At 33.8% G+C, this 26777-nt stretch overlaps 1 long non-coding RNA gene across 8 annotated transcripts in view; it reads left to right on the forward strand.

The window, feature by feature from the left end:
- Positions 1-903: 903 nt before the first annotated feature.
- The window catches only part of LOC138170667 (uncharacterized), an 89975-nt gene continuing 64101 nt past the window's right edge, over positions 904-26777 (forward strand). For 2 of the 8 annotated variants that reach the window (XR_011170703.1, XR_011170706.1), the window contains exon 1: positions 924-1468. This is a non-coding gene — a long non-coding RNA (uncharacterized lncRNA). Of the gene's footprint in view, positions 1469-1663; positions 1982-5154; positions 5326-26777 lie in introns of those variants that run through there. The other 6 variants (XR_011170707.1, XR_011170708.1, XR_011170709.1 and 3 more) reach the window with 6 other exon arrangements.

The following is a 26777-nucleotide window of genomic DNA, read 5'->3' on the forward strand; positions in this document are numbered from 1 at the left end:
CTATAAATGAGTAACTGAGAATCAGATACAGTTAGATCTAATTTATCTGGGAAGCATCATTTAACTTCAAAGATGAGTGATAAACGCAGAATATTTATACAGAGTATTTTCTTTATGAGGTTGCCTGTAAAAGATACTTCTGATGTAAGACGACAATACCTTGGTTTTCAACTTTATTGAAGCTCAATATAAACACCACTTTTTGGACATAAAATGAGGTTCATTAAAGGCAGAGAGGTTCCTTTTGTATGAAAATATGGCCCTTCCCATTGTGATGACTATCTATTTGTGGCTTCTAAAGGGTGCTTATGCACTCCTATAGTTTTTCTCTTTTGGTTGGAGAGTTTGGGATTATTTAACCATCTTTTTTGAGCTGGATTGTATCAACTACTCTTCCCTGTAAACAAAATGTTTATGAAATTCATTTTAATTACAAAAATGCCTTAAGATTGGGATGCATAGTTGAATGTGAACAAATTCACTTACATTCTGTGCTGGTGGTTAAAAAAATCACTGAGATGGAACATTTGTCTTTGAAAGCGTATATTTTGGGGCAATAGGAAAAAGACAGACATACATTTTTTAAGGGGAAAATATTCAAATGAAAATGTATAGACATATATCTCTAGGAATACGGTCAACAAAGAACAAAGGAAAAATGTCTTTGTCTTAAATCACTTATTTTCTGGGAGCCTGAAGCATTCTGCCACAGTCAGCTTTGGTCTAATGAAAGAGTGCCATCTATTGGATGACCTTGGGAAAAATATACTTACAGTTCATAAGAGTATACTCTTATTACCTATGAAAAATATTTCAGTGGAAAGAGAATTTTTTTGGAAATTTTAAGTGTATATGTGTTTGGTTTTATTTGTGAGTATAGAAAACTCCCCATCAAGGACTTTAAAGGACAGTCTCATAAACTTCCTGATCTACAACTGATACTGCAAACTGTTTGCAAATTCTCAAATACAAACACTCTTAATCAAGTTCTAGATCTACCTAAATCCTAACTTTCTTTTGAATAAAAATAGTTCATCAGCTCTTGGTTACTAAAATCTGTCACCTGTTCTTTCAGATGCATATTTATTTACTCGTGTTTTCTTTTTTAACATGGAGAGATGGGGAAAAGTAATGAGCTTGCCTACTGAAAACAAGGATCTGCTTAAAGCTTTCTCAAAGTTATGTTGTATTAAATTTGAACCAAAAAAGAGGTGGTGGTGGGGGGAAGCATTAGCTTGGTTTAAAGAAAGGCAATGCTTTTCTTTTTTTATCTTTCAGCCCAAGAACTTGCCAGTCAAGATGAAAAACTTCATCTAATGGAATCCAGCTTGAAAGCAACTCAAGAACAGCTAACTGAGCAAAGAGCAGGAATAGTTCGTCAAGAACAGAGCAGTACAAAATCACAGGCAGAGCTGAAGACAGTGAGAGAACGTATTATTGCTTCTGAAGAAGACATTAATGATTACAAGTGAGTTTTTGCTTTTCAGTATTTCAAAAAAGTTTTATCCTAACATAGTGAAAGAAGGACTAAGTCCTTTTGTGTGGTAGAGATTGAAATATTGAAGTCAATTAATATTCTTTGCCTAAAGAAATATCTGAATTTGCTACTTTCTTCAAGAAAATGAAAACTTTGAATTTCAGATGAACTTATAAGTGAGTATGTTACCACTTTACCAAAACTTCATGTTAAAAACAAATAAACATGCTGAAATTTTGAACTGGGTCCTTTATAAGAAAGTAGATGTTAGTTTCTTTTTCAGCTCTCCAAAAAAATGTTCCAAAGGTAATGGTTGAAGAAAAAGAATAAATGTTATTTATATAGCACCTATCTGCCAATGGCATTCTCATCTTCCTCTTTGGGGAGTCCAAAGGTTACATATGGTTCTTGTTGCCTTTCTTTTCTGTTAAAGCAGCTGCTCTGAGTAAGATGCTACCAAATTAAAGGACATTTAAAGTTTGAAATTCTGCTCAGACCACTGAGGTATGTATGTAGAGACTATTAAGAATAAGTCGAGATGTATATGTTGCCTTATTGGAATATTCATAGAAATAGTCATTTTACACTTTTCTAGGATCCAGTCCATATTTGCTTTTCTTCATATTTTCTTTATAATGAAATGAAAAATCTCAATTTCAAGTTTTAGTACACTTATAGAAGTGAGCCTTGAAATATATATGCTTTGTGGGTGTCACAAATAGATTCATAATTAAGTACTCCACCTACCTTACCTTTTCCTAACTAATTTCAAGTGTGGTTTTAAAGGTAATTTAGAAAGTGACACATTTTAGATAAATTATTTCTCTTTATATATATATATATATATATATATATATACATACATATAGATTTAATTCTGCTCAGTGAACATATTAAGGAATCATTAGGTTAAAAAGCTAGCACATATGTACATGTGTGTGAGCATATACACATATTCATCCTATCAATTTTTTTTAAAACACTAGATATATTACATTCCTGAAGCTGAAAGCAAGTTGTATATATGAGAAGGGATCCAGTTGCAAATCACGGATTATTAAAAGTATTACTGTATATCACACTGAATACACTTAAATGATATAATTTTTTAAAAATTTCTTAAAGAAACATTCTATATTTAGAACCTTACACATATAAAATCATTATGGTAGAATATATTAATATGAATTTAAACTTTAGCCTGTTGAATTGTTATTAATTATAGCCAGCATTTTTATAGCACTTGAGATTTGCCAAGTGTTTTACATATGCTATCTCATTTTATTAACTGTTCAACTTCAATTCCATGTCTTTTTGTAGAAAAAATAAAATTTGCCACTAAGAGGGTGCTTTAAAAACAACAACAAAATAGCAATGCAGTGTCAAACTCCGAGTAATTCTCTTTTCACTTAATGAATATTTCAGACAGCTGTTTCAAAGTCAGATAACAAGAGAATAAGACTTAAACATCACCCAAATGCCCCTCCACTTCTTTTGAAGAATAGCTTGTACAAAATTTGTGCCAAGAATTCCTTAGCACTTTTGAGAAAATCTTTTTGTGAGGGACTGAATGTAGGATAATGTTATCAAAAAAGGGATGGATCTCTAAAATTGTTGAAGGAACCTGTAGCTGAATGATATTTATCTTGAAAAAAGGGGAAATTGAAAGAAAGTAATTTTATATACTAATTTCAAATAGGAGTAATTTATGGAAAATTAGGATTATTAAAATATCATGAATATTCTCTATACCCACCTCATTTATAGTGCTGCTTATTTCTTACCATTTCCCCCCAAAAAACTTTAAAAATTAAGAATCTGACAAAACTATCTGTAATCTGAAATTTTATACATAGAGCAAACTGTGACCCATTGAATAAAAAAGTTAAAAATCAGTAAAGCTTTATGTATATCCATTTATCTCTCCACACACATTTTTATACAAATTTATTTCCTACAGTTCATCTTCTTGATGCTAAAGTTAAGCACTAAATTCTTCCCTGATGTGAAAGTCCACAAAAGTTACAAAAATGTTGACTATTACCTCAGAGTTCCTAGTTACACCAGTGTGAACCAGCAAATTTATGATTGGGAAAACAATTCATACAGTTTAGCAGATGTCCCTTGTAGAATTGCAACATTTTAAGTACTTTTTTAATGGAAATGTTCTGTTTCATATGAAAGCTTTGAACAATGAGATGTCCTTGAAAAGCATAGCTAAGAATGAATTTACCTATTCTTTAAGAATAGTCTAGCTCTAGACCATCTGGTGTCATGAGGAATATTTATAAGATAGCAATACAAGTGGTTTAAAATGTTTTAAAAATCAGTAAAAAAAAAAAGAAATAGTTTATATGCATATATGAATTATGTTAACCATGATATGCATCTGCATATATAAAAATATACATGCATACACATAAATGAAAGACACATATATATGTACACATGTGCACATATGTATGCATACATCTGAGTATATGCCTATGTTCATATGCAGGTATATACATGTATCTATGTGTATACATAGATATAACTTTCTACACACGTATGTATATATATGTACATATATTATATATATATATATATATATTCTCTGGCTCTGAATCACTTGGTTACTTGATTTGGCATTAGATAGGACATAGACACGTTCACTTGCCAAGAAGAGAAAGTACATCATGAATTGTAGTGTAGAAATAGCCTTATCAAAACGTTCCTGATTTCAGACTTGGTAATTGGAACATTTGACCTATTGAGCAGTGAATGGTGGAACGATATGCAACACAGACTAAGGTATGGCTACAAACTAGAATACAGATGTTAAGTCTTGCCTCTATAGTGCAATGAAGAGCAGAAACTCTTACTGACACACAATGTTTGGGATTTTTTTCAAAGGAGGAGGAGACCATCCTCATATTATTTTCAAATGCCCTTCAGTTACAAAATGTACTATAAAAACGTTGTGAAAATGTGCTAAAACTTACCACGTAAAAATAAGTTTAGGATATCAGCTATCAAAGTAAAAATTAGAAAATATAGATTTCTTAAGGGTGGGACAGAGTATATAATTGATTACAAATTTAACTGTCCATCAGGTGCCCAAGTATTGAGTTTTTAAAATAAAATATCTCTTCAATGATTTTTTTCAAAATTTTAATGAATAATTAATTATATGATAAATGGCTTTTACAGTTTAACAATAGTATAAACAGTCATGCAAAGGTGTTTTCAGAGAGAGAAGTGTAGAGTATGGAGTCAGTTGCCCTTATTTGCAATTGCTTCAGTTATTTCTGCACACATTTTTCCAAAAAATGTATAAAATTTTGTATGCAAAAAAATAGGGCAAACTTTAGTTTTAAAATGTAACACTCGGATTGTCCATTCTGAAAAAAATGGAAAATTTTCAGGAGACAGATTCCAATTTTATTTTTACTATCTCTATATGAACTAAAAGCTGAACCCATACACACACATACACAGAATGTAAGCCTGTTACACTTGAAAGATTTGTTCTGAATGTCCAGTGGGAACCGGGAAATCGTAATAATTTGTAGTATCGATTGAGTGAAGCTATGCAGCTGGGGCCTCTAGTGAATAGACAGGAATAGACATTTTATTGATTAACTTTTACAGTCATATTTTCAAGACTCTGCTGCAACATAATTTTCACTTCCCAGCTTTGTGCTGCTGCATCATGAAACTTGGATTCTTCTCTCTTAACATTTACCCACTTGAGGAAAAAAGTATGGACGTGTCTTTCCAGGGTTACGTTCTGCAGAGATGCATAACTTTCTGAAAAAATGATTTGCTCTCAATTGTCATTCTGCCACACCACAGTACAATAGAAGGTACTATTTAATTATAAAAAAATAGAAATAGAAAAATAGCAATGATTTGGTAATTAAACTTCCTGATATTTCTCTAGTATTTGTATAACTAGTTTATATTTTAATTTTTGTTTTCTTTTCTTTCTCTTAAATTCCTGCATGACTCTTAAAACTTATGAATACAAAGAACATTTAAACTGTTGCCTAGTGATGATTTTTCCCTTGTAGCTTAGTTTTCCTTTTTTTCTTCTAAATTTAAGACAGGAATGGAGAAAAAAAAATTGACTTAATAGTCTACAATTTAATGTCAGCAAAAGTTATTCATTCTTAAATTATTTGCTTACTGATGACAGTGTTTCAGACTATATGAGCATGCATAAGTATCGAGCAGACAAATACAGTTTTCCTGCAGTTTTAAGAAGAATATTACAGTTACACAAAGGGCTATATTGCAAATGCCATGTTTATCATGTTTATATACTTTCTACCCATTTTATATCTCATATTTAATCTATTAAGCATTTAATTTATCTCTGTCTAAACATTGGTATTTTTCTTTGTTGTCAGTATAGCTTATTGCAAAATGTTGCAGAATGTATCATTTGCTTTACATGTTTTCAATATGTCATAGTACATGGCTCTCTATTGAATTTTTATTTAATTTTAGAATGCTATTTTTTAAGTAAGATTTTTTTTATAATTGTTTAAATTCTGACCTTACTTCCTTCATAATTTACTATCTGTTTCTTTTGTATTCATTGAACAACTTTGTAAAACTAAGTTAGAGTTAAAAGTATTAAAGGCAAATAGATAGATAGATAGATAGATAGATAGATAGATAGATAGATAGATAGATCGATAGATAGATAGATAGATAGATAAATGGATAGAGGGATAGAGATATAGATAGAAATCTTGTAGTTCTATTCAAGTCAAGAGTCTTCCAGGATGCATGAGGTAGAATTCATAGCAGTAAGACAGCAAATAGCTTTCAGCAACAGGTATGTTTAAATATTCATATAAGAAAATTATTATTTAAGAAAATATAGTTTGCTCATAGTTGATTTTTGGAGACTTGTATTCTTCAAGTAACTGAAAACCTAAAGGAGTTTGGTTTTATGCTTCTGTTGTTACTGTTATTTTTTTACAAGAAAGGTATTTAATCATGATTGGAAAATTATTTCAAGGCAGGCATTGTAACTTAACATTAACTTAACATTTCCATTCATTCAAAATGCAAATGTTAATAAACCTTTTCTCCAGTGATGAGTAAGAGAGTGTGAAATAAGTCTGTTTCTTTTCTGCTTAGTGGGGCCAGTGAGGGAAAGAAGTTTACATTACTTGCTTTATGCAACAAGTTTTTTTGGTTTCCAAATTATTTTCAAGCTTAACTTTTGGAAACAGTTTTTGCTACATTTTTTCACATGCTTTGATTTTTATTCTTCCCTGAAGCATTAATTTGACCCATAAAGGAATTTTATTATACTTTTTACATGCCTTTTACATATGTAGAGACAATGCCTATTGGGATCTTTCAGTTATCACATAAAGATGAATATGGCATATTAATGAGTTTCAGATTTTTTTAAGTGACATGTATTCATAGCTCAAGTTTTGTCATTAACAGAGGGATTTGCTTAGAGGCAGTGTGGCTAGGAAGGGATTTCCTTATAATTGTTAAGGTGACAAATAAAGAAAAAAGTAAATTTTCCTTAAAAAGGAAAGGAAAAGGGGGAAATGATTTTATTCCTCTCTATAAACAGCAGATTCTTACACATAGCCAAGTTTGGATTCTCAAATTATTTATCAAAATAAAGGAACAATTAGGACAGATGGAATTATAAATGTGAAATACAAATAATCTGAATTGGGATTGATTTCAACATAATACTGTGGAGGAATCCCCATTTATTGATCAATTTTAGAGCCCATGCACTTAAAAAGATAAAGTAAGCAAGGTTGGATAATCAAAGCATTTAAATAGTAAAAACAGCAACTGCCACTGTAGACTGCTGCTGAAATAAATCTATAATACAAATTGCTTTAGCAAAAAGTGGATGAGCAGCTGATCTTCCTATTGAACTTTGATACTGTTCAGTGACCACACTGGGAAAAGGATTGGGAGAAATGCCTTAAAGATCAATATTGAGTGAGATGTAGCAGGGATTCATTTTGAACATGAAAGAATTACAAGTGTGTGAGTAGAGATATCTTCAGGAGATGTCATCAAGAAGAGATTGTTTAACACAGTTTTAAAACATTGCATGTGGTGCATGCAAACAGTATTGATTAAGTTATCTTCTTTATCTTTGGTAATTTTCAAATTTGCTTAAAAGGGGTTGAACAAACTAGCTCTCATATATTTTAAAAATAAGGTATTTATTTTAGTCCTGGGAAAACAAGTAACATAATGGTTTGAAAATAGGTCCTGCCAATAAAAGCAACATTGTTGAATAAAGATAGCATGAGACAGCAGTCTTCAGTCTTCTGCTAGATAGATGAAGTCAAGGTACTCTACTACAGAACAGGAGAACTCAATTTCTCCTCTCTTTTAAAATTGTACTGGAATGCTGAATATGTGAGATTTCTTTCTGACTCAGGTTGGGATCTAGGAAGTTGTTTGTAATTAACATGCCCACATTCTACTGGTTGTCTATCTCAATGACTAGCATAATTCATTGCCATTTACCTCTGTATAGATCTATGCCCAGAAAAATTGAGTCTAAATCATTCCTATAAAACTTGAGTTTAAACTTCATTCCACTTAATAAGTTATCTTTATGGGTATAATGAATGTTATAGGAAACTGAGTACAATTTAGTATACGTACTTAGAATTTCAACCTAGCTTAGAGTGGCCTGGACCATCTTAATGGACACATGAATTTTAGGGTTTTTATTTCTCTTAGTTCCATTTTATAGTATCATTTCAAAATTACATTGTTGAACAAATTCATTCATGCATTTATTATTATATGAGACATTGGTGCCTGCTGAGTAAAGAGAGAGCTTTCTGTAAGCAAAATATTGGCAAATATTTCTGATAGAAAATATTCATATTTTTGTAGCAAGGTCAATAGTCTACTGAAGTGTTTTGTTTATTTTTTTTCTTACTGAGGCTAGACTAAATTTGGTAACAGAATTTCTAAACTGAAGTCCTGAATTAAATCAACTGCAATATTTTAAACTTGTACTTGATAGCATGGTGAAAAAGTAAATGTAGAGATTCTTTAAATTTAAGACAGTATTTCCACTTCAGAAAAAAAAAAATAGGAAGAATAGACGTGGGACCTTAACATTGTGTAACTTCAAATTTACATTGAATTCTCCCTTTATTGTAATGAATAGTTATTTACAACTCTTGGAGGCTCCATGTTTCACAGTTTGAAATGCTGATAACAGCAATTTTAATGGTAAAATTGTGAAACAATATTCATAGTTGTCAGAGAAAGGTCAGTCTATTTGCATTCATTAGGAACCTGGAGGACCATGCAGTGTGTTTCCTTCGGGATGCATACAGTTATTGATTTGTATACAGCTGTAGGAAAAATTAATTAGAATTTTATTTCACTTATTACTGAAGGCTGTGTAATAAGAAAGCAAAACATTTTGTTTGAAAATTGAACAGAGAAAGTAAATGAAAGTCAGAGTTTCTTTAAATCATAACTGTGTCAGACAACTTTTCTTTCCTAATATATTTTTAAAGGACTACTTTTTGTTGTGATTTAATTATTGCTTTAAAATTTTAGAATTTTCATCACCATTCAACAATAACTTAAATATTAGCTATAGCCTTTTTATTTTCATTCATACACATGACTATTTTCTATAAATAAATGTCATCATGAGATTTTCAGATAATTGAATCATAGAGAACATTGACTCAAAGAGAAAACACAGGATTGTCAAAGTCATGTTTTATGCAGAGTCATAAAAAAAGCTGAATTCAAGTCTCAGTTTTAGGGTGTATTAGTCATATGATTTTGGGTAAGTAACTCAACTTAAGGAACTCATTTTACCACATATAAAACAAGAATAACTATAAATATAAGAATATGCATGCTACCTATCTCATAGAATGATCAACAAAGTAAATCCATTGCCATACTCAAAGCACAATTCACAAGTGAGTTATTGTTATTATTGTGGCAAACTCTGAGAGTCACAGGAAACTAGAGATGACCTAGCTCTTCATATTCTTGATAAAAAATAAATCCAGAAAATAGAAAATATATTACAAGGTAACATAGCTAATTAGGGAAAGAAATTCTATTACAATCCAGGATTCTTTACTCTCAATTGAGAAATACAGTATACAGGCATACCTTGGTGATAATGTGGGTTTGGTTCCAGACCACTGTATTAAAGAAAATACTACAATAAAGTGAATCACATGAATTTTTAGGTTTTCCAGTGCCTATAAAGTTGTGGTTTTGCTATACTGTAGTCTATTAAATGTGTGATAATTATGTCTAAAAAAATTACATACCTTAATTAAAAACACTTTAATGCTAAAAATTGTTAACTATAACCTGAGATTTCAATGAGTCATACTATTTTTGCTGGTGGAAAGTCTTCCCTCAAAGTTGATGCCTGCTGACTGATCAGGGTGGTTATTGGTGAAGGTTGGGGTGGCTGTGACAATTTCTTAAAATAAGACAATGAAGGTTGCTTCATTGACTGAGTCTTTCTTTTGCTTGAATATTTATAGACCATTATGTGTTATTAATTTGCCCAATTTTAATATTGTGTCTTGGGGAATGGGGAGGCCCAAGGAGAGGGAAAGAGATAAGAAACAGTCTGTTGGTGGGGCAGTCAGAATACACACAACATTTATCAATTAAGTTTGCTGTTTAACATGGGCAAAATTCACGGTGCCCCAAAACAATTACAATAGTAACGTCAAGCTCACTTACTACAGATCACCATTATGGATATAATCATGGTGAAAATGTTTGAAATATTGAAAAAATTATCAAATAAATTGCCAAAATATGACACAGAGACCTGATGTGAGGACCTATGGTTGGAAAAAATGGAGCTGATAGACTTGTTCAACATAGGCTTGCCACAAAACTTCAATTTGTAGAAAAAAATGCAAATTCTGTGAATCACAATAAAGTGAAGTGCCCTAAAAGAGGGCACTATAGTAGATAGAGTACTAGACTTGTATTAAGGAGATTTTAGTTTGAATGCTAGCTAGGTTGCTTGATACATTAACACTTCCCTCAACCTCAGATGACTTAAATTTTAAAAATGGGCAAAATTGTACCTCAATTTATTCTCTGGGTTTTACTATCACTTCAATAGTTACTCTATTCTTGTTCGTGTATGACATGCTTCCTCCCTGGTCCCCTTCCAGCTCCTCATTATTTAATGTCTTCCCCATTGTACATGAGGGAAGGGTATATTTTGATTGCTTTTATTTGTATCCTTCAGTGATTATTACAGAGAATATGTAATAACAAATTCTTAATATCTATCCAATTAATATCTAAATGTTTTATATCTATCTATCAACTATCTAGGCATTCATTCATCCATGTATCTACCATCTCTATCCATCTCTTCCTCCTCCTCCTCCACTTTTTCCTCCCCCTCATCCTCTCTCTCCCCCTCCTCCTCTCCCCCCCCCCCCCCCCCCTCTTTCCCCCCCCCCCTCTCTCCTACTTCCTTGCACTACTTCCCTCACCAGATCATTGTGAAGAAAACATTTTCTTTGTAAATCTTAAAATGTTATATGAATTCCAGTTATTTTTCATCCTATGCTCTTGAGAAGCATTATAAGAAAAGTTAAATTAAAAAGTAAATCAGGACTGAGATGGTTTTTTAGGTTGAGCGAAGGGATTGAGGAAATGAAAGTGTTTGATATTTAAAACAGAATATAGAAAGATGCTGAAATTTTATGACTTTGTACTATACAAAATCCTGTGTGTGATTAGTATGCTTCTGTGAATTTAACACTTTAAGTAGGCTTGGGTGCGTTGGACAGATAATATCCTCTTTCAGTGTGATAAGATTAAGTTTTGAGTTGTTTTTGTTTTTTAACGTTTGGCCTGTTTCCAGGCACTTCATGCATGCTCAAAGTGGAAAAATATTGAATGCAGTTCTCCACATTGGGTATATATGACACATGTTTGAGATTAATCAAATTGTAGTCACTTCTAATTAACAGCAGAGAATAATTTCCAAATGGGGCAGAGCCAGATGACAAAGGATAGTTTTGTGTACTTAAGACACACTTTCTGAACCAAAACACATGCCAATTGTAACATTTCTAACTTTTTTGAAAAAGGATAAAGCTGTCCTTGCTTTTTGAAGAAGCAGCATTTTAAAAGAAGTACAGGCAATTGCAGCATTTAAACCACGAGCATCATAAAAGTCATTGTTCCAATGGGGTTATTACATACACCCCTTGTGATGCAGTTTTGAAAGCCACAAGCAGATATTTTGTGCATAAACGGTTGGTTTTGTAGAGAGGCCTCATCTTTCATACAGAGAATTAGCAACATGTCAACAAGATAACCCAATCCCAGTGCAAGACTATTTTTATAGCTTTATGGTTGTAAATAATACCCAGAAATACACTGATTTTTAAAAAGCATCCCATGTAAATATAAATTATTTTGGCTTTGCCTGGTTTTACTGAGCTTTATCTAAAAGTGTTGAGTCATCTGTTTGTAGCTCTTTATTCTTCCCTCCTAGTGTTGACCCATGAATATTCGGAATTCTTGTCTTGCTGTCTACTCAGGTTTTCATTCATGGAGCCCTAGTTCAGAAAATGTAATTGTAGCAATGAACAACACCGATCTTTACTTTAAGAACCAATAAGGAAAATGTCTTGCCTCAGCATACTTCACATTCTAGTTCAAGGAGAATCTGAGGCAATCTCAATTTAGGCTTTGGTTTAGAGAACAATGCCATCTCTCCATCATGGCAAGGATATAATTGACCAAGAATAGTCTGAGTAACCTCCTTTACTGAAAAGCAATGCTCAGAGAGCAGTTTAGAAGGAGACTGCAAAAAGCAAAACATTTCTTGAACAAACATTGATTGATTAGTGATCTATCTGTGTAAGATAAACTACGCAATGTGAGAAATTTAAAATATACAAGATACTCCTTAAGGAGCTTATTAGTTGATCTAGAACTGCAAGGGAAATTAGAAGCCACTTATTCTAATCCCCCCACCCCCCAATTTTACAGAAGAGTCTAAGATGTGCCCACATTTATGAATCAGAGAAAATATTCTTTCAAGTTGGAGTTCCAAATGATTTATAAATTTGTATTTGGAAGTCATTAAGGATGATAGCAAGATAGAATGTTAAGATAAAAATTACAACCAAGGTGGCAAAGACCCTAAGAGAGGCATCAAGAATATGTTTTTAATTAACTTTATGTCCATGTGTAAAATAAATTAATATTGTGCTTAGTTTTTCTATAGGTATAATGGATGTTATGTCTTCTGCAGTTTCACACTTTGCTTCATTTTTACAAAACATATAAGGACATTTGTGCCATTACTGAGAGCTATCAAATGAGTATGGGACTCCAGACTTAGAAAAATCTATGTACAGATATTTCTTACCTTTTCAAACTTTTGCATTCTCCTTCTGTCTCACTTTCTGGTCATTGTTTTCCATTAATGGAGGTTACTCAGATTATTCTTGGTCAGTTACATCCTTGCTAGACAGAGAGAGATGGCATTGTTCTCTAAACCAAAGCAAAAAATCGAGATTGCCTCAGATTCTTCTTTCACTATGTTCTCTAATTTATTCAAATCCTGAGAACTGCAAGAGGTCAAACATTTCTCATGCATACCTGGGAAGATACTAGGGGAAATATATATATATATATATATATATATAAAACTTAGGTTAACAAAAGAGACCAATATAATTTTATTCTAAATTAATCTTCATCTAAGGATGAAATGGTCAACTTTATATGTCCTATGCCTACTAATAATAATGACCAATATTTCTATATTGCTATAAGGTTTATAGAGGATCTTCCTCACAATAACTCTATAAGTAGTGGAAGTATTTTGATCCCAATCTTACAGGTAATGAAATTGAGATAAGCAGTTAAAATATTACTAAATTTATTGGGCAAAACAAGCGACATTGGGGTGGCCAGGTAGCACAGTGAGTAAGAGCACCGGCTCCAGTGTCAGAACGACCTGGAGATCGAATCCCGGGCTCAGACACTTAGCACCCACCCAGAAACACCTGGCCGTGTAACCTTGAGCAGGTTACTTAACCCCAATTGCTTAGGGGCGGCCAGGTGGCTCAGCAAGTAAGAGTACCGGCTCCAGTGTCGGGATGACCTGGATCAAATCCGGCCTCAGATACTCAGCACCACACCCAGAAATAGTTAACTGGCCGTGTAACCTTGAGCAAGTTACTTAACCCCAATTGCTTAAAAAAAAAAAAAAGACACAAGCGACATTTTATTTCGAGAGGGTTGAAGAAAAGAGGATCACGTGGGACAGGAGAGAGTTATAGTAGATTGCATGGAGAAGTGAAATATGAATTATTCTATGAAGGAAGAGAAGGGTTTTAATAGACAGGGATCTGGGGTTGCCCATCGTAGACCTAAAGAAGGATATAAGTAAATCAATGAGAAAGAAAGAAGTTTGGAAAAATTAGTAACAGCTAGCTGAATTGTACAATATGCAAAGAGGTATAAAAAAAGTTAGAAACACAAATTGAAATGAGGTTATGAATCCTATCCAATGGCTAGTTAAGAATGTTTTTTTTTTCATCATATGGACAATTTTGAGAGCCACTAGTCTTTGAAAAATGATATGATATTATCAGACCAATACTTGTCCTAGTCATTTAGCATTTAGGTTCTTGGAGCAACATTTTTAGAAGAATATTGACTGCCCATGAAGTGCAGTGTTCCATAGTGGATAAGGAGACAGATTTCAATCTAGGAAGTACTGAATTCAAGTCTTGCCTCTGATACATTCCCAGGGTCAAGCAACTTAGTCTCTCAGTGTTCTTGGTGGCACACTACTACTACTACTACTACTTCTGCTGCTGCTGCTGCTGCTACTACTACTACTACTACCTGCTATCATTCATATAATATGTGCCAAGTTGTGTGCCAAGCACTGCGATAATTTTTTTTTCAAATTTTATTTCATTTTATCCTCACAAACAACCCTGGAAAATATAAACTATTACTTTCCCATTTTATAATTGAAAAAAACTGAGGCTACAGACAGACTAGGTGACTTGCCCTAAGTAATACAGGAAACTCTAACTATAGACCCAGTGATCTATGTGCTTAACCAACTAACTCCCTGATTGTAAATTGCAAAGAATATGCATGCCTTTGATGGTAGAGTTTCTTTATCTGGAAGTTCACCATAACCAATGGAATAGTAAGTCCAATCACTATCTTTAGGGATAAACTACAAAGAGGTGACCAATATAATGAAGGGGATGGCCCTAGAAATGTTCTTTTGAATTTATTACTGGACTTTAGCCTTTAGATTTAACAGCATGTTTTGGAAAGATCACTGATAATCTTGAATGGAGTGAAAAGAAGGGAAGGTAACAGGATTTGAGAAAACTGGAGAATATTATACAGCAGATAAATTTGAGAAATTGGAATTATTTCACTTGAAAAAGAGGAGATTGTAGTGGGCAAGGCATAGTAGCTTTCTTAAAGTAGTTGAAAGATGGTCAAGAGATTAAACTTAACTTGTTTTTTTTGACAGAACTAATGACAGAATTAGGATAAATGGGAAGAAATTACATAAAAGTAAATTTAGGCTTGATACAATGAAAAAAATTCCTGATGACATATCCCCAAATGGCATGAACTACCTTGGAAAGGACCAATTCCCTATCATTCATTAGAGGTCAGGTATCCAGAGGAGAGGATACTTTTTTAGATATAATTTGGACTACATCTTTGTAGCACACGCCTCTCCTCCTCTTATCTGGTATAATTCATATAGCACCTACTATGTGCCAAGCACTGTGATAAGTCCTGTAGGGAAGGCTGTAAAAGTCCCTTCTAACTCCCCAAATTCTGTGCATTTGGAAAATTTCTTTGGCACTAGGGTGAAAGATAGGTTGGATGGGTAAGGAAGACTTAACAGTAGTAGTCTAGGCAAGAGTCATGAATTTAGAGCTCGAGGAATGAGAATGGAACAGAGGAGGTACATAGTAGATACTTAATAAGTGTTTATTTACTGACTTATAGATGTGAGTTGGTTACTAACTGAATAATGGAAGTGGAGTGAGGGAGAGAGAACAAGTAAGAAAACTTCTCCATAATTTCAAGATTGAGTGGTTGGTAGCATGGGCAAGAGAGGAGGTAAAGGAAAGACTAGATCTTGGGGAGAAAATGATAAAGTTTTTTCAGACATTTTGAGTTTGGCATGCTAGACAACCAGGGGAAAGTGTCCAGCAAATAGTTGGAAATGTAGGATTAGGCTCAGGAGAAAAGGTCTAGCTAGCAAGATAGCTAAAGCATAACCAGCAGAAAATCCTTAAAGGCCAAGAATGAACCCAGAAGTGAAAACCTTAAGTTTGTTAAATTGCCTAGGATTGTGTAGGTTAACCGATATTCTTCATCAAGTTACACCAGATACTGGAGAAGATAGCCATATTTGTTGTCTGATTGAAGCAAAGCAAGTTGTTGGTTAAGACTTACACTTTATATCAAAGGAGACTGACTATCATTAAAATAATCAAACATAGATTATGAAGAATACAGTTTATTATAGGCACAAAAGACTTGGGCACTCCATGAAAAAAAAATTCAGTAAAAATAATTAGGATCTATGGGTCTGTCAGTAGGTACATGATATTACTAAAGTCATTCTAGTCATTACTTCCCAAGTGTGATTTAATTTAAGAATTATCATACTACTATAGATACAAATTTAATCACAAATAACTGCTTAAAGTTGTGCTAGGATAGAACTCTAATGTAAGACTTGCAAATCCTTACCAATATATTGGTTATTCTCCTTTTTGAAGAAGCATAAAATATAATGGACTTTATTTGTAGAGCTACTTCACTTAATAAAAAGTGCTGCTTTAAAATGAGCAACGTAAAAAATAAGTACAATACCTGAAAAGGGAACTCAATCACTTTTGGAAACAGAGTAATAGAAAGATAATGGCAATGACCTTAACCACTGAAATAGTTTTACATAAACTTGTTCATTACTTTTACTTAAGTCATTCCCTGTCTTGGATTTGGTACCCTCCAGGGTTTAAAAAAAACCCAAATTTATAAATGTATATTCATATGTCTCAGTTTTTTAATATGTGCAAGGGGAATATGGGGTGCTTAGGAAGGACTGCATCTCTGGTGTGAGGGCTGCTGAGTTCTTTTCAGGGCTGCCCATCCACCTGGTATTCAACTCTTACCAGTGGCTCCAAGAAATTTTAGTATGTACAGTGACCACACGTTGGTAAAATCATTTTGACAGATGGGCTAAACCATCCATTAGTGAGTTAGGGGGATGTCTACCCCAACCATGTGAAGATTTCCCCTGGTGGAATGGGCAGATGAGAGAAATTTGTTCCAAAGTCCATGTAGACAACTTAAGCAGGCACTGTGGAATGCTTAGAGTTTGGTCACACATCGAAGATATCAAGTTCATCCTCTGCCTCAAGGTCCATCATCAGTTATCCTGACTTCTGCTTGTCACTAGACTTTGATGACTTAGGAAGAGAAAGAGAGAGTGAGACTGAGGATTTTGTGTAACCATTCTCACTTAAATCAAATTCACACCCAAGTCAAAAACATCACTCTTTGATGTCATAAGTTCTCCTCAAAAATGAAGAATGAACAACAACAACAAAAACAACCACATCTATAATTATATGTGTGTATAAAGTTTAATATTTTCCTTATTGGAGGGAGCTCTCAATGAAGAAATACCTTTATTAATGCAGACCAGTACCTACACTACAACTTAGAGAAGACGCTCAGGGACCCTCTGAGGTTTTTTTTTTTTTTTAAGCAATCGGGGTTAAGTAACTTGCTCAAGGTTACATGGCCAGTTATTTCTGGGTGTGGTGCTAAGTATCGGAGCCCGGATTTGATCCCCAGGTCATCCCGACACTGGATCCGGTGTTCTTACTCGCTGTGCCACCTGGCTGCCCCTCTCTGAGGTTTTTTTAATAGGATTAAGGTCACAGAGCTAGTATATATTAGTGACAGGACACATGCTCAGGTCTTCCTAAAATGCCAATTTCTTACTAACAACAACATTGTGCCTATTCCTGCTTCCTTTATTCCCTGACTTGTTTCTTCCTCTCTCCTTACTTGAACCTATTCTTTTCCTCACTTTCCTTCAACCCCCCTCTCTTCCTCTCCCTTTTCCTCTCATCTCTTCTCATCCCTCTGTATGTCTCTTTATCTTTGTCTTCATGTGTCTCTGTCTCTCTCTGTCTCTGTTTCTCTGTCTCTATCTCTGTCTGTCTGTCTCTCTCCAACAAAGTTGTATGAATCCAAATGGATCTACTACTTTTCGGGGAGGAGGATTGAATGCTTCATGATCAAACAATAGCAGCACATGCAATGCTCCAAAAACATGAGAATTATAGTTCTTGCTATTTGTTATACCACCAGGAATTTCCAATAGTAGATTATTGTAATATACTTGACTAAGAGTTGCATTGTTGCAATAAAATTGCAGCATATCCATCTGTTAGAAAAATAAAATAGTAATTCTGATAATAATGAGTCCTAGGAGAATTGGTTGATCCTAAGTGTATCACACCATGATGTTACAGTGTTGAATCTATATGGTCCCCATTTTGTGTAGCAAAGAAGGTTTATGTGCTGGAAAACCTTGCATAAAGCTCAAGTACAGAATCATAGCTACAGGCAGTAGAGAGCTAAGACTTGGACAGGGAGAGGATGTTCATGATGGGGGATAACCATTCTTTTTGGTTCTCACTATACCCTATCCTGACCAGAATGCAATTCCATTTAAATGGGACTAAAACCATAGGAAGGGAACTTGAGTAATGAATGGCATGAATATGGTGTACCTTAGCATCATCCAAAATGGAACAGGAGGGGGGAGGAGTGTGAAGACAGGCTATGAGATGAATCCCACACTGTCCCATTGCCCAAACTTGCCACCTGAAAACACAACAGATTCTCTCAAGAAGGGGCAGAGAAGAAGGCTACTTCTGGGGCTAATAATGAATAATAAAGATTTTAGGATATTCCAAAATAATAGTGTAAGAACCCATTTATTCACTTACATGGGAGGTAATCTTTTTTGTCTTCAAGTTGAAGGCACATTTTTACTTGGCTTTTTAAAAGTTAAAAATATGTATAGTTTCTTTTTAAACGAAAATCAAATAAAAAAAACTTTGATATTCAGCAGTCTTTTCAGTTCTGTGAGATTATTGTTGCCATCTTCTAAAATGTCTGAAATATCAATTTAAATATCATTGTAATCAAGTACTTCTCTATCCCTCTCTTTTTCTTTCTCTTTCATCTCCTGTCCCTCTCTCCCTCTCACTCTCTCTCTCATCTGTCAATTAACAGAGGTAATATCAGAGGTAAAAGAGACCTTAGAGCTAACTCACTTCACAAATGTGAAAACTAAAGGAACAGAAAAGTTAAGTGATTTACCCAAAGTCATACAGACAATGTCACAAAAAGAATTAAGTTTCTTGGCTACTTAGTGATATTTACAATATACCAGCTCAAAAATGTATATGTAAACAATTTAAAGAGTTATTATTGATGACTTTTAACACTATATTCATTTTTAAAATAATAATAATACATAATCAACAAAATTATGCTTGAATTTTTAAAATTAATTTTATGGCTTTTGAAATCTTTGTATGTTTTACCTTTTTTCTTCTTATTTTCTACCATCACTCATCCATCAAAGGGTGAGAGCAACTTCACCCTTTGATGGAATATATCCCCCCAGGGGAAATTTACTTTTCATTTCCCTTATTTACTTCTCCAAGCATCTTCTGGTGGTATATGATGAACCCCAGATGGACTCCTGTCTCTTCTTCTTAAGGTTCAGTGCAGCCTTAAATACAGTCCCCTACTTTTGTTTCATATTTTCTTAAGTCATTTGGATGGGCTGAACTCATGTCCGCTATGTTTTTTTCAGGAGGTGAGTGAGACAAAAGTTAATTTTTTTTGCAACCTTGGGATTTCCTATCACAGAAGTCTTCCTATCTTTGGAAAACATAATCATCAATCTGGAAATCATAATGATTTTTTTTTTACATAGGAGATCACATTTACATTTTTCATACATATTATCTTACTTTATCCTCCATATAAGTATATTTGCATACATATATGTGCAAATGAATAGAATAGATTAGAATGATCTTTATATAGAAGTCCATGAAATTTTTGTGGTTTACTTTAGATCACACAATTAGTTCATGGTAGAATTGACGCCAGACCCAAGATTTCATTATTTTCTAAGTTCTAAAATTTAGACAATCTAGAAATTAAAAATAAAAACCATGAGGAATTTATGGAGACGACCTTTCATGACTATGAGTGCTAAATGTATTTACTTTAGCAGCAAGAAAGCAAAATCATAAAAGTACCTACTCTAAAAAGAGCTTTTAGCTAGCATAGAAATCAAGAATCTCAGTGTGTTGGCATTACAGATATCCTCTTCTTCAACTCCCACCTGAGCATGAATCTTCTCTACAATGTGCCCTGGTACCTTCTTATATCCTTGAGGTTAAAATATTTTTATTCAATTCAACAAATGTTCATCAGATAAGATATTGCTTTTTATTTTCATTCATAATAATTCAACTTATAATAAGGGAATTTGATAGATCCAAATCTCTAAATCATATGATGAAGTTATAAAAGTGGTAAATGTGTTTATCTGGAGAAATAAAAATACTTCTGAGATGAACATTTTGGCCAAATTATATAACCTATAGTAATCTCTTTTCCCTCTCATTTTAAGTCAAAGGCCATGAAAAGTATCCAACAAATCTCGAAATAGAAATTGGTTCAGCTTAGATGCATTAGCACCTTGCCCAAGACTAGCTTTTACATGACAAGGCTTGACGTTTTTCAGTTAAATTTGGCTGCAGAAGAAAAAGAAGGGGAAAAAAGGATTGAAAAATTCAGGTAACATTGAGTGGTTAAAATGAACTAGGACAATATGTTTACTAGTAACATTGAAACTGTTATTAAAGGATTTTCCCCTGGATAAAGAGAGATGCTTTGTAAATAATATTTCAGTACTTCAATGAATCTATGGTTTCATCAATGCAGGCAAAACTTCTGTACCTTTTTGACCTGTGAGTCTGTAATCCACAGACTCCTATTTATGCTCTAAAAGGACTATATCCTAAATGTTGGGGGAAAACCTACCAATGCAGCCTGCAGGCTATGCTTCTAATATTTCTTGTTCTTGCTACATGAATGACTCATCTCTGTTCCAACAAAGTATCCTTGTAATGACATCTTTTCACTACTTTCTGCATCTAATTCCCATTCCACTACCTATTTATGCCCAGTGTGAGTCTCTCCATTGCCTTTTCAGTAAATTGACATATTAAATCTTTGGAGGCGATGGCATTGTAATATTCAAATTTCAAGAAAATTCAGTTTAGCAAAACAACTGCAAGTGTTTACAGTGAATAAATCACTTTTTTCATCAAAATCTATGGTGTCTGAGTCTGATTAAATGGTCATTAGTCAATCATAGGATCAAGGAGGTAGAAATAAAAGTGACTACAACTACTACTATCTTGTCCAGCAGATCAGAAAGGTCGAGTGATTTATACATTGTCACACAGGGAGCAATTGTCAGAAGTGAGATTTGAATACAGATCCTCTGACTTCAGAGCCAGTGTTTGTTCCCCTGTACTATACTGACACAATGATCAATTTAAACTACTTTTTATTTGTCAACCACCATTCTAGCATCTAAGAATATAAAGACAATATTAACTAACTCCTGTTCTCAAGAAATTTGCCTTTTGTAGGAAAACAACAACATGTACACATGTAAATTCAGGGAGTTGAAAAAATCTTAGTATAATTTTAAGTTATTAAATGTATTTAAACCAGTGCAGCTTAAAACTTCACTGACTTTTACAACATCCTGTTCCTAGAGAAAATAAAGTGTATTTTTTTTTAAGAGGAACTAGAAGCTGAGGGAGGGAAGATCAGCAAGGCTCTCATAAAGGTGGGGGTATTTGAGCTGTCTTGAGGGAAACTAGGCATTCTAACATGGAGAAAGGAGATGGGAATGTGTTACAGGCATGAAGGATAGTTTGTCCAAAGTAATGGAGACAGACGATTAAATACTATGGATGAGGAATAATAAAAAGGGCATGCTAGCTAGACCAAAGAGTAAGTGTGAAAGGGAATAATGTATGATCTGCCTTTAAAGGTGACGTAGAGACAGTTTGTAAAGTAAAGGCGTTTGTGTTTGATCCTTGAGGTGAGATGGGATCATTGGAATTTGTTGAAAGGGATTATGGTGCTGTCCTACCTGCTCTCTAGGAATTTCACTGTGGAAGCAATGGGATGAATTAGAGAGTAGGAGGATAGACCTGAAGGAGTAGACCAAGCGGGAAGTTATTACGATAATATAGACTGAGCAATTTCTGTAATATGAATATAATGCAATATAGAAATGTGAGAAATGAAGAGAAAGTACAATTTCGTAGACATAGAAAAACTTAGGTCAACTGATGCATAGAGAAGTGAGTAGAACCGGAAGAAAAATTTATACTATAACTTCATTATTATAAAAATGAACAATTTCAAAAGCTTAAGAATTCTGATCAATTTAATGATCAACCATGGTTCAAGAGGTCTGATAAAGAACATGCCTATGTGATGACAATGACCAACATGCAGAATAAGAAAATATTTTTGTTTGATCAATTTGGGTGTATTTTGCTTGGTTGTACTTATGTGATAAAAGGGTTCTGTATCACTTAGTAATATTATAATGGATAGTATACACACATATATTATACATATTTGTATATATACACATATGTGTGTATGTGTATTTCTTACTATGAGCCAGATATTATTTTAAATACATTTCAGTTATCTCATTTAATCTTCACAACACACCTCGGAAGTAGGTGTTCTTATTAGTCCCATTTTAGAGAAGAGGAAACTGGAGCAAAGAGAGAGTAAGTGACTTACCCAGAATCTCATAGCTAGGAAGTGTCTGCGGCTGGATTTTGAACTCAAGTCTTCCTGAATCCAGGATCTGTGCTCTGTCCACTGTGTCATCTATCTGTCCTTCATTAACTGAATATACGGGGAGAGGAAAAGTGAGGAATTGATAGCACTGAGGTTATCACAAGAATGGTGTCATTTTTGATACAAATGGGGAAAGTGAAAAGAAGAGTGAAAGTTTGGAGTACATTGAATTTTTAAATTTTTTAAAATTTTAATTAATTAGTTTGTTTCCTTTAGTTTACAGGATTCAATTGCACAATTCCTTGAGTTTCACATTTTGTTCCCTTCCCTCCCCTCCCCCCCATGGCGGCATATAGTCAAGTATAGGATCTATAAATACTTTCACATTATACATTAGTCAGGTTATAAAGATAGATTGTATTAGATGGAATGAAAAATGGTAAAGAGGACATAAAACCAAACAAGAAAAGGAAAAAGATCAGGTATTTTGCTTCTCTCTGGATATAAACTCAGTTCTTTCTAGTACTTTCTCTGGATGCACACATTTCTCTCCATCATGAGTCTTTTGGGATTGACTTATATCACTGCATTGCTGAGAAGAGTCCAGTCTATCAAAGTTGGTCATCACACATACATTGTGTCTGTACACATTTCTCCTGGTTCTACTCTTCTCACTCAGCATCAGTGCATATAAGCCTCTCCAGGTAAATATGAAGACCGTCTGCTCCTCATTTCTTATAGCACAGTAGTATTCCATAACATTCCATAACATACCACAACTTGTTCAGCCATTCCCCAATTGATGGGCACCCCCTTAATTTCCAATTCTTTGCCACCACAAAAAGAGCTGCTATAAACATTTTTGTACATGTGGGTCTTCCTCCCACTTCTATGATCTCTTTGGGATATAACCCTAGGAGTGGTATTGCTGAGTCAAAGGATATGAAAGTATTTATAGCCCTTTGGGCATAATTCCAGATTGCTCTCCAGAAAGACTGGATCAATTCACAACTCCATCAGCAATGCATTAGTGTTCCAATTTGCCCACATCATCTCCAGCATTTATTGTTTTCCTGTTTTGTCATCTTAGCCAATCTGACTGGTGAGATGTGGTATCTCACAGTTGTTTTGATTTGCGTTTCTCTAGTCAATAGTGATTTAGAGCATTTCTTCATGTGCTTATATATATCTTTAATTTCTTTCTCTGAAAATTGCCTGTTCATATCCTTTGACCATTTATCAATTGGGGAATGACTTGTATTCTTATAAATTTGACTCAATTCTCTGTATATTTTAGAAATGAATCCTTTGTCAGAGACATAGGTTGTAAAGATTCTTTCCCTATTTCCCACCGTCCTCTTAATCTTGGTTACATTGGCTTTATTTGTATAGAAGCTTTTCAATTTCATGTAGCCAAAATTATCCATTTTACATTTTATAATGTTCTCTAATTCTTGTTTAGTCATAAAGTCTTTCCCTTTCCACAAATCTGACAGGTAAACTATTTCTTGTTTTATGACACTTCTTACAGTATCAACCTTTATACCTAGATCATGAACCCATTTAGACTTGATTTTGGTATATGGTGTTAGATAATGGTCTATGCCCAGTTTATGCCATACTATATTCCATGGACTACATTGAATTTGAGATGTCTTTGGACTTCTAGTTCAATATCCATGTGTTAGTAATTGGAGAAATGTAACACATTTGTACCTCAACAGTTAAGTTAAAGTTTATAGATATTCCAAGCATTGTGTGAATCATAAGAAATTCCGGTTGCTTTCTTCCTCTTACCTCCCAACTCTTATTCTGCTTGCATCATAAATGAAGCAAAGCAATTGTATAGGACTGGGAGACATTTTTAAATGTTCATTTTTCAGAACTGTTATGATCAAATTGATCTCTGATCCCAAAAAGCAGGCATGGTCACTTGCCAGGACAATACTCAAAAATGTTCTAGCTTGATAGAGCTTCTCTAAGTATGAACCCTATTGGCATTGTGTTCAAGAACCCAAGGTTTCTTCTACAGTACAATGGAGTATTAAATCATAAGTTTGAGGGAAAGAATAATAGTAAGGTGAATGAATATATTAAGAAGTAAGTTTTATGTCCTCAACTTTGTTAGTCTGCATTTTATTGTTTCTGAATGTAATGAAAATAATAAAAATAAAATGTATGAATATTCCTAGTTACATGACATCTTTACAGTTTTACTTATCTTCAGCTACATATACTTTACATTTTTAGTTCTCCATATTTATGGTTTTGGAATCTGGTTGGCAAGTAAGACTGTGTACTTTTTTGTTTTACTTGGAAGGCTTATTGCAAATGTGGTTCTACTTACCCTCTCTCATCACCCTGTATTCCATTGATTCATTGATTTCTATTAGTCATAAGCCTGCTCCTTATGACTCACTGACCTAAAGGTGTGCAAGAAAGTACATAAAAATTTTTGCTTAAATATATAGTTATTATTTTACTTGATATTTAAATAGTATGTCATGCTTTAAAATAATCAAACATTTTTGTAAAATATAATTTGCACTGGAAAAAACTTTTTCAGACAGGTACAAATGATTATTTCAATGAATTGCATAATGAATGAATGATTTAAAAGGCATTTATTAAGTGCTTACTACGTGCAAAGTCCTAGGTGAAAGCATTAATTACACACACACACACACACACACACACACACACACACACGTGTGTGTGTGTATGTGAGAGAGAGAGAGAGAGAGAGAGAGAGAGAGAGAGAGAGAATTAATATTCTAATAGGAAGAGATAAATAGAGAGCTGCTATCACTGAAGACCAATAGAATTTTATCAGTCGATACTTCTCACAATTTTTCTTCTCAGGAATCCTTTGTATAGAAAAAATTTATTGAAGAGTCCCCCTCATAAGAACTTTCATTCCTGTCAGTTATCTATATTGTCATTTACCATATTAGATATTAAAATATCTTAATATTGTTCCAAAAATAGTTTTCACCTCATTGACGCCATGAAAAAATTTCAGAACAGTCAAGAGGTGCCTGGAACACAACCACTGTTCTAAACATACCATTTTAAATTTCTCCCTTAAAGATCTATACTTGTAATTTGAATCATTGACACTAGGTAATATGTTTTACAAAGATATTTTAACTGGAGAATATAGATGAGAGAAGATGAAGCATGAAATAGTTTCTTTTTACAAAAAAAAGCCTACCCCATCTTCTTTATTTTTAAAATGCTTTATTAACTTCTGATTTACATCATTCATTTCCGCCAGATCTTGAGTTACAAATTTCCTCCCTGTTTTTCCCCTACCCACCGCCCCAACATAGCAGTCCCACAGGATATCCCCTCCTCCAATCAGCTCTCTCCCATATTTTCTCCCACACCCCTTTCAACTTTTTCCAGTGGATCTCTATGCCCCAGTGCCTGTATACCTTATTTCCCAATTACAAGTAAAATAATATTGATAATATATATATATATATATACACACATATACAAACATACATATATGAATATTTGATTTTAAAACTTTGAATTCCAGAGTCATTTCCTTGTTCCCTTGTCATCCACCCTTACTGGGAAGATTAGCATTTCAGTATAAGTTGTACATGTGTGGCTATTTCAAAACAATAACATAGTAGATATGTTGTAAAAGACTGACTATATTTCCCTCCCTCCTATACCACCTCCCACTTGTTCTTTTCTCTACTTTCATCCTTTCCCTTTTCAAAAGTGGGTGCTTCCAACTTCCCTCCCCCCCCCAGTCTTCCCTCTCTTCCATCATCCCCCCTGTCATCCCCTTACCCCCCTACTCTCCTGTAGGGTGAGATACCCTATTTAATGTGTATTTCATTCCCTCTTGACCCACCCCTGGCCTCTTCTGTATGAGATAGTTTACCCCGTTCTGTCTCTCCCCATCTCCTCTCATTATATTCCTCTCTCACCTCTTAATTTCACCTTTTAAGTATCATCCCTTCCTGTTAAATTGGTCCTGTGCCCTCTATCTATGTATACCTGTAAACATATATACACACATTCACATATATATTCATATGTCCATATACCCTCATATATAGACAAATATATATATATGTGTGTGTGTGTGTGTGTGTGTGTGTGTGTGTGTGTGTGTATTTCTATTTCCCTTAACTACTGAGAAAAGATTCATCAGTTCCAATTATTGTTTTTCCATGTAGGAATGTTGATAGTTCAACTTTGATAAGTTCCTTATGATATCTTTTCCCTGTTTACCTTCTCATGTTTCTCTTGCTTCTTATATCTCAATATCAAA

This window comes from Petaurus breviceps, unplaced genomic scaffold, assembly GCF_028583685.1.
Source record: "Petaurus breviceps papuanus isolate PSGF00001 unplaced genomic scaffold, PetGlider_PUasm1.0 38, whole genome shotgun sequence".
Taxonomy (NCBI): Eukaryota; Metazoa; Chordata; class Mammalia; order Diprotodontia; family Petauridae; genus Petaurus; species Petaurus breviceps.